This window comes from Mustela nigripes, chromosome 3 (genome assembly GCF_022355385.1).
Source record: "Mustela nigripes isolate SB6536 chromosome 3, MUSNIG.SB6536, whole genome shotgun sequence".
Taxonomy (NCBI): Eukaryota; Metazoa; Chordata; class Mammalia; order Carnivora; family Mustelidae; genus Mustela; species Mustela nigripes.
This window is the reverse complement of record NC_081559.1, coordinates 105668704-105674687: the sequence shown is the minus strand read 5'-3', so window position 1 is coordinate 105674687 and position 5984 is coordinate 105668704. Positions and strand designations below refer to the sequence as shown.

Genomic DNA, 5984 nt, shown 5'->3' with positions numbered 1-5984 from the left:
CATATGAATTCATATTTCAATGTATTAGTATGCATATTAAATGTTAGAAGGAAAATAGATATTTGTGTGACTCAAAAAGGCAAACAAAGCCAAATAATTACAGTCACATATGCAAAAGAAACCCCAAAATTAAGAGAAATATCGAGGAAAGTTATATACAAGTATTAACCACTTGAACATAGTATAGCTGTAGAAGTTTACCAATAAAAACAAAGAATTAAGACATCACTAAGAGATAAAGATGATCATCAACTTATAATAAAAATGTTATTGCAATTCTAAACTTTTGTACATTTGGTAATATAGCCTCAAATATGAAACAAAACTAGGAAAAGGTAAATTTATTTATTCTGATATCTGATCTTATTTGTCACTATTAGAAAAACTCATTTTTAACTGGACTCTGACTTAGAGGTAATTCTCACAGAAGACAGCCTCTGTCTGCTGGCAATCTGTTCCTGACATTTTTCTTTGGCCTCCTTCATTTTCTTGGCCAAAAATTTAGCATAATCTGTAGCCTCTTCCTTATTTTTCTTAATTTGCTGTTTCTTCAAAGCAATACACCGACATCTGTGTTGGAAGACACATGGAGTAACAAGATGCTGAATCATGGGCACTTTGTTTCTAGGTTTCTTGTCTTCTTTTTTAGGGGCTTTCTCACAACAAACTTGTGGACATCATCTTCTTTAGATGTGGACCCTCAACTCAATGTCAAATAATCTTTGACAAAGCAGGAAAAAATATACAGTGAAAAAAAGACAGTCTCTTCAATAAATGGTGCAGGGAAAATTGGACAGCTATGTGTAGAAGAATGAAACTCGACCATTCTCTTACACCATACACAAAGATAAACTCAAAATGGATAAAAGACGTCAATGTGAGGCAGGAATCCATCAGAATCCTAGAGGAGAACATAGGCAGTAACCGCTTCAACATCAGCCACAGCAACTTCTTTCAAGATATGTCTCCAAAGGCAAAGGAAACAAAAGTGAAAATGAATGTTTGGGACTTCACCAAGATCAAAAGCTTCTGTACAGCAAAGGAAACAGTCAACAAATCACAGAGGAAACCCACAGAATGGGAGGAGATATTTGCAAATGACAGTACAGACAAAAGGCTGATATCCAGGATCTATAAAGAACTCCTCAAACTGAACACACACAAAACAGTTAACCATGTCCAAAAAATGGCCAGAAAACATGAGCAGACACTTCTCCAATGAAAACATACAAATGGCGAACAGACACATGAAAACATGTTCATCATCACTAGCCATCAGGGAGATTCAAATCAAAACCACATTGAGATACCACCTTACACCAGTTAGAATGGCCAAAATCAACAAAACAGTAAACAACATGTGTTGGAGAGGATGTGGAGAAAGGGAACCCTCTTACACTGTTGGTGGGAATGCAAGTTGGGGCAGCAACTTTGGAGAACAGTATGGAGGTTCCTTAAGAAATTAAAAACAGAGCTTCCCTATGACTCTGCAATTGCACTACTGGGTATTTACCCCAAAGATACAAATGTAGTGAAAAGAAGGGCCATCTGTAACCTAGTGTTCATAGCAGCAATGGCCACAGCTGCCAAACTGGAAAGAACCAAGATGCCCTTCAATGGATGAATGGATAAGGAAGATGTGGTCTACATATACTATGGAGTATTATGCCTCCATCAGAAAGGATGAATACCCAATTTTTGTATCAACATGGATGGGACTGGAAGAGATTATGCTGAGTGAAATAAGTCAAGCAGAGAGAGTCAATTATCATATGGTTTCACTTATTTGTGGAGCATAAGAAATATCATGGAGGACATGGGGAGATGGAGAGAAGGGACTTGGGGGAAATTGGAGGGGGAGGCGAACCATGAGAGACTGTGGACTGACAAATAATCTGAGGATTTTGGAGGGGAGGGGTTTGGGGTGTTGGGTGAGCCTGGTGGTGGGTATTAAGAGGGCACATATTTCATGGAGCACTGGGTGTGGTACATAAACAATGAATTCTGGAACACTGAAAATAAATTTAAAAAATAAATAAAAATTAAAAAAAAAAAAAAAAGAGAAAGAGACTGAAAAGTTTGCAGATTCTGCTGGCTATTTTGGGCCCCAAGCGATGAGGCACAGTAGTATCAATGAGTCCAGGTATATCCTTCTCCCCTTTTTTCACAATGACCATGTTGAGCACACTGAGATTGGCATCAACCATGCAACCCCGAATAGATTTGTACTTTCTCTCTTCAGATTGGCATCCACCATGCAACCCCGAATAGATTTGTACTTTCTCTCTTCAGTCCTCCTTGGTGTATAGCAGGAACGCACTTTAGTCAGCAGCAGGACAACAGGGCCATGGGTCAAGACATCCTGCCTCATGGGGAGGACTTGTTTGTCATCACCACTACTGATTAGGACCACATAAGCCTTCCACCCAGAACATCAGCAGTAACTTCTGTGGCCGTAGGCTTCTCATAAAAGGTACGAAGTTTGCATTCATCATCCACTTCAATGAGTCTCTGGTAACCAGTAGCTGGGAAAGAGATGTCAATTTCATCCTGAAGAAGCCTACTTCCTCCGAGGCACCACAAAAAAGAGCTGTAAATATATTTATCATCAGAGCTGAGGGTTTTAACTACTCTTTGTTCATAAAAAATATACCTCATTTTCCAAAAACAATGTAAATTAGATGACAATTGACAGCTTTCCAAGATTTATGACAATTCTGCACAAATTTAAAGCCTTTGTAATGGGGCACCTGGGTGGTTCAGTTGGTTAAGCCTGCAACTATTGGTTTCAGTTCAGGTCTCGATCTCAGGGACATGGGTTGGAATGCAGTGTTGTGTGCCATGTTTGCCAGGGAGTCTGTTTGAGATTCTTTCTCTCCCTCTCCCTTTGCCCTGATCCCCACTCTGTAAAAGAAGAAAGAAAGAAAGAAAAAAGATATGTTTTAGAAATAGATTATATTCTTAGATAACAAAGCGTAATTGAATTTTCTGTATATATTTGGAAGTTCAAAACACTACAGACCATAACTTACTCTGGATATCTGAAAATTTTTTGAGCTTGAAAGTATACTTCTAACTTTAGGATTTTGACATTTCAGAACTTATATTGAGATAAAAGAAAGACTGGAAATCAATGCAGGGAAAATTGATTTTTTTCAAAAAAAATGGGAAAAATAACACATCAGGAACAAGAAAGTATAAACAAAGGGAAAATAAAGAAATTGAAAATAAGTATTAAATGCATTCAGGAAATTCAAAGCTGGTTCTTAAAAGAAACTTACAAAACTCTGGCAAAATTGTTCAAAAATAAAGATAAACTGAGATAAACAGTATTAGAAATTGAAAACTAGCAATCTTTAGTGCTTTTTTAGCAGCACATATTCTAAGGATGTCACCGTTTAAAGAAAAAAGATAGATTTAAAAAAATTGTGCAAAAAATTAAAAACTTAGGAGAAATGGACAATTTTACAGAATAATACCAAGGACCAGAATTAGTCAAGAATATATTGAAATTATAAGTTATTATATTGCTAAATAAAATGATTTCTATAAAAATATATCAGGAATAGGGGCACCTGGGTGGCTCAATGGGTTAAGCCGCTGCCTTTGGCTCAGGTCATGATCTCAGGGTCCTGGGATTGAGTCCTGCATCAGGCTCTCTGCTTAGAGGGGAGCCTGCTTCCCTCTCTCTCTCTCTGCCTGCCTCTCCAACTACTTGTGATTTCTCTCTGTCAAATAAATAAATAAAATCTTTAAAATATATATATATGTCAGGAATAGGTATTTTTGTAGGGAAGACTTAATCATGTTCAAGCAGGAGAAACAAATTTTAACCAAACTATTTTTTGATTGTGGCAAAATACACATAACATTTCATTTACTATCTTATCTACATTTCAGTATACAGTGTCTTAAAATATAAGACATTATGATCAATATACAATATAGCTTATTCAAAAAAGGCAAATTTATATGGATATTAAAATACATGGTCACTTATCATATAATAGAAAAAAGGGGAAAACATGTGTAATTATATGAATTGGTGCAGAAGGTAATATTAGATAAAATTTTACAACTATTTATGATGAAAATACAACACAACAAATGCCTATATAAATATTAAAGACCTTTCTTTTTTTTTAAGATTTTATTTATTTATTTGACAGAGATCACAAGTAGGCAGAGAGGCAGGCAGAGAGAGAGAGAGAGAGAGGGAAGCAGGCTCCCTGCTGAGCAGAGAGCCCGATGCGGGACTCGATCCCAGGACCCTGAGATCATGACCTGAGCTGAAGGCAGCAGCTTAACCCACTGAGCCACCCAGGACCCCATTAAAGACCTTACTTGATAAAGTTTATCAAAGATTATATCAGAAATTATTCTCAATAGTGAACCTCAATAGTGAAACTATTTAAACTATTCCCATAATAATGAATAACACACAGTGATGCCTGTAACATGTCCATCCATATTGTACCAGAGGCACTAGACTGTATAATAAAAAAGAAAAAAATTCTATAGGAATTAGAAGGCAAAAGACATAGAGATGTCATTCTTTTCTTTTTTTTTTTAATTTTTTATTTTTTATAAACATATATTTTTATCCCCAGGGGTACAGGTCTGTGAATCACCAGGTTAACACACTTCACAGCACTCACCAAAGCACATACCCTCCCCACTGTCCATAACCCCACCCTCCTTCTCCCAACCCCCCTCCCCCCAGTAACCCTCAGTCTGTTTTGTGAGATTAAGAGTCACTTATGGTTTGTCTCCCTCCAAATCCCATCTTGTTTCATTTATTCTTCTCCTACCCACTTAAGCCCCCATGTTTCATCACCACTTCCTCATATCAGGGAGATCATATGATAGTTGTCTTTCTCCGCTTGACTTATTTCGCTAAGCATGATACGCTCTAGTTCCATCCACGTTGTCGCAAGTGACAAGATTTCATTTCTTTTGATGGATGCATAGTATTCCATTGTGTATATATACCACATCTTCATTATCCATTCATCGGTTGATGGACATCTAGGTTCTTTCCATAGTTTGGCTATTGTGGACATTGCTGCTATAAACACTCGGGTGCACGTACCCCTTCGGATCACTATGTTTGTATCTTTAGGGTAAATACCCAAAATTGCAATTGCTGGGTCATAGGATAGATCTATTTTCATTTTTTGAGGAACCTCCATGCTGTTTTCCAGAGTGGTTGCACCAGCTTGCATTCCCACCAACAGTGTAGGAGGGCTCCCCTTTCTCCACATCCTCGCCAGCATCTGTCATTTCCTGACTTGTTGATTTTAGCCATTCTGACTGGTGTGAGGTGATATCTCATTGTGGTTTTGATTTATATTTCCCTGATGCCAAGTGATATGGAGCACTTTTTCATATGTCTGTTGGCCATCTGGATGTCTTCTTTGCAGAAATGTCTGTTCATGTCCTCTGCCCATGTCTTGATTGGATTATTTGTTCTTTGGGTGTTGAGTTTGCTAAGATCTTTATAGATTTTGGACACTAGTACTTTATCTGATATGTCGTTTGCAAATATCTTCTCCCATTCTATCAGTTGTCTTCTGATTTTGTTAACTGTTTCCTTTGCAGTGCAAAAGCTTTTGATCTTGATGAAATCCCAATAGTTCATTTTTGCCCTTGCTTCCCTTGCCTTTAGCTATGGTCCTAGGAAGATGTTGCTGCAGCTGAGGTCGAAGAGGTTGCTGCCTGTGTTCTCCTCAAGGATTTTGATGGATTCCTTTCGTACATTGAGGTCCTTCATCCATTTTGAGTCTATTTTTGTGTGTGGTGTAAGGAAATGGTCCAATTTCATTTTTCTGCATGCGGCAGGAAAATTTTCCCAGCACCATTTATTGAAGAGGCTGTCTTTTTTCCATTGGACATTCTTTCCTGCTTTGTCGAAGATTAGTTGACCATAGAGTTGATGGTCTATTTCTGGGCTCTCTATTCTGTTCCATTGATCTATGTGTCTG

At 37.6% G+C, this 5984-nt stretch overlaps 1 pseudogene; it reads right to left on the bottom strand.

Annotated features, from left to right (window-relative positions):
• Window positions 1–392: 392 nt before the first annotated feature.
• On the bottom strand, window positions 393–2658 carry LOC132014508 (small ribosomal subunit protein eS6-like; annotated as a pseudogene).
• Between the last annotated feature and the right edge of the window lie 3326 nt (window positions 2659–5984).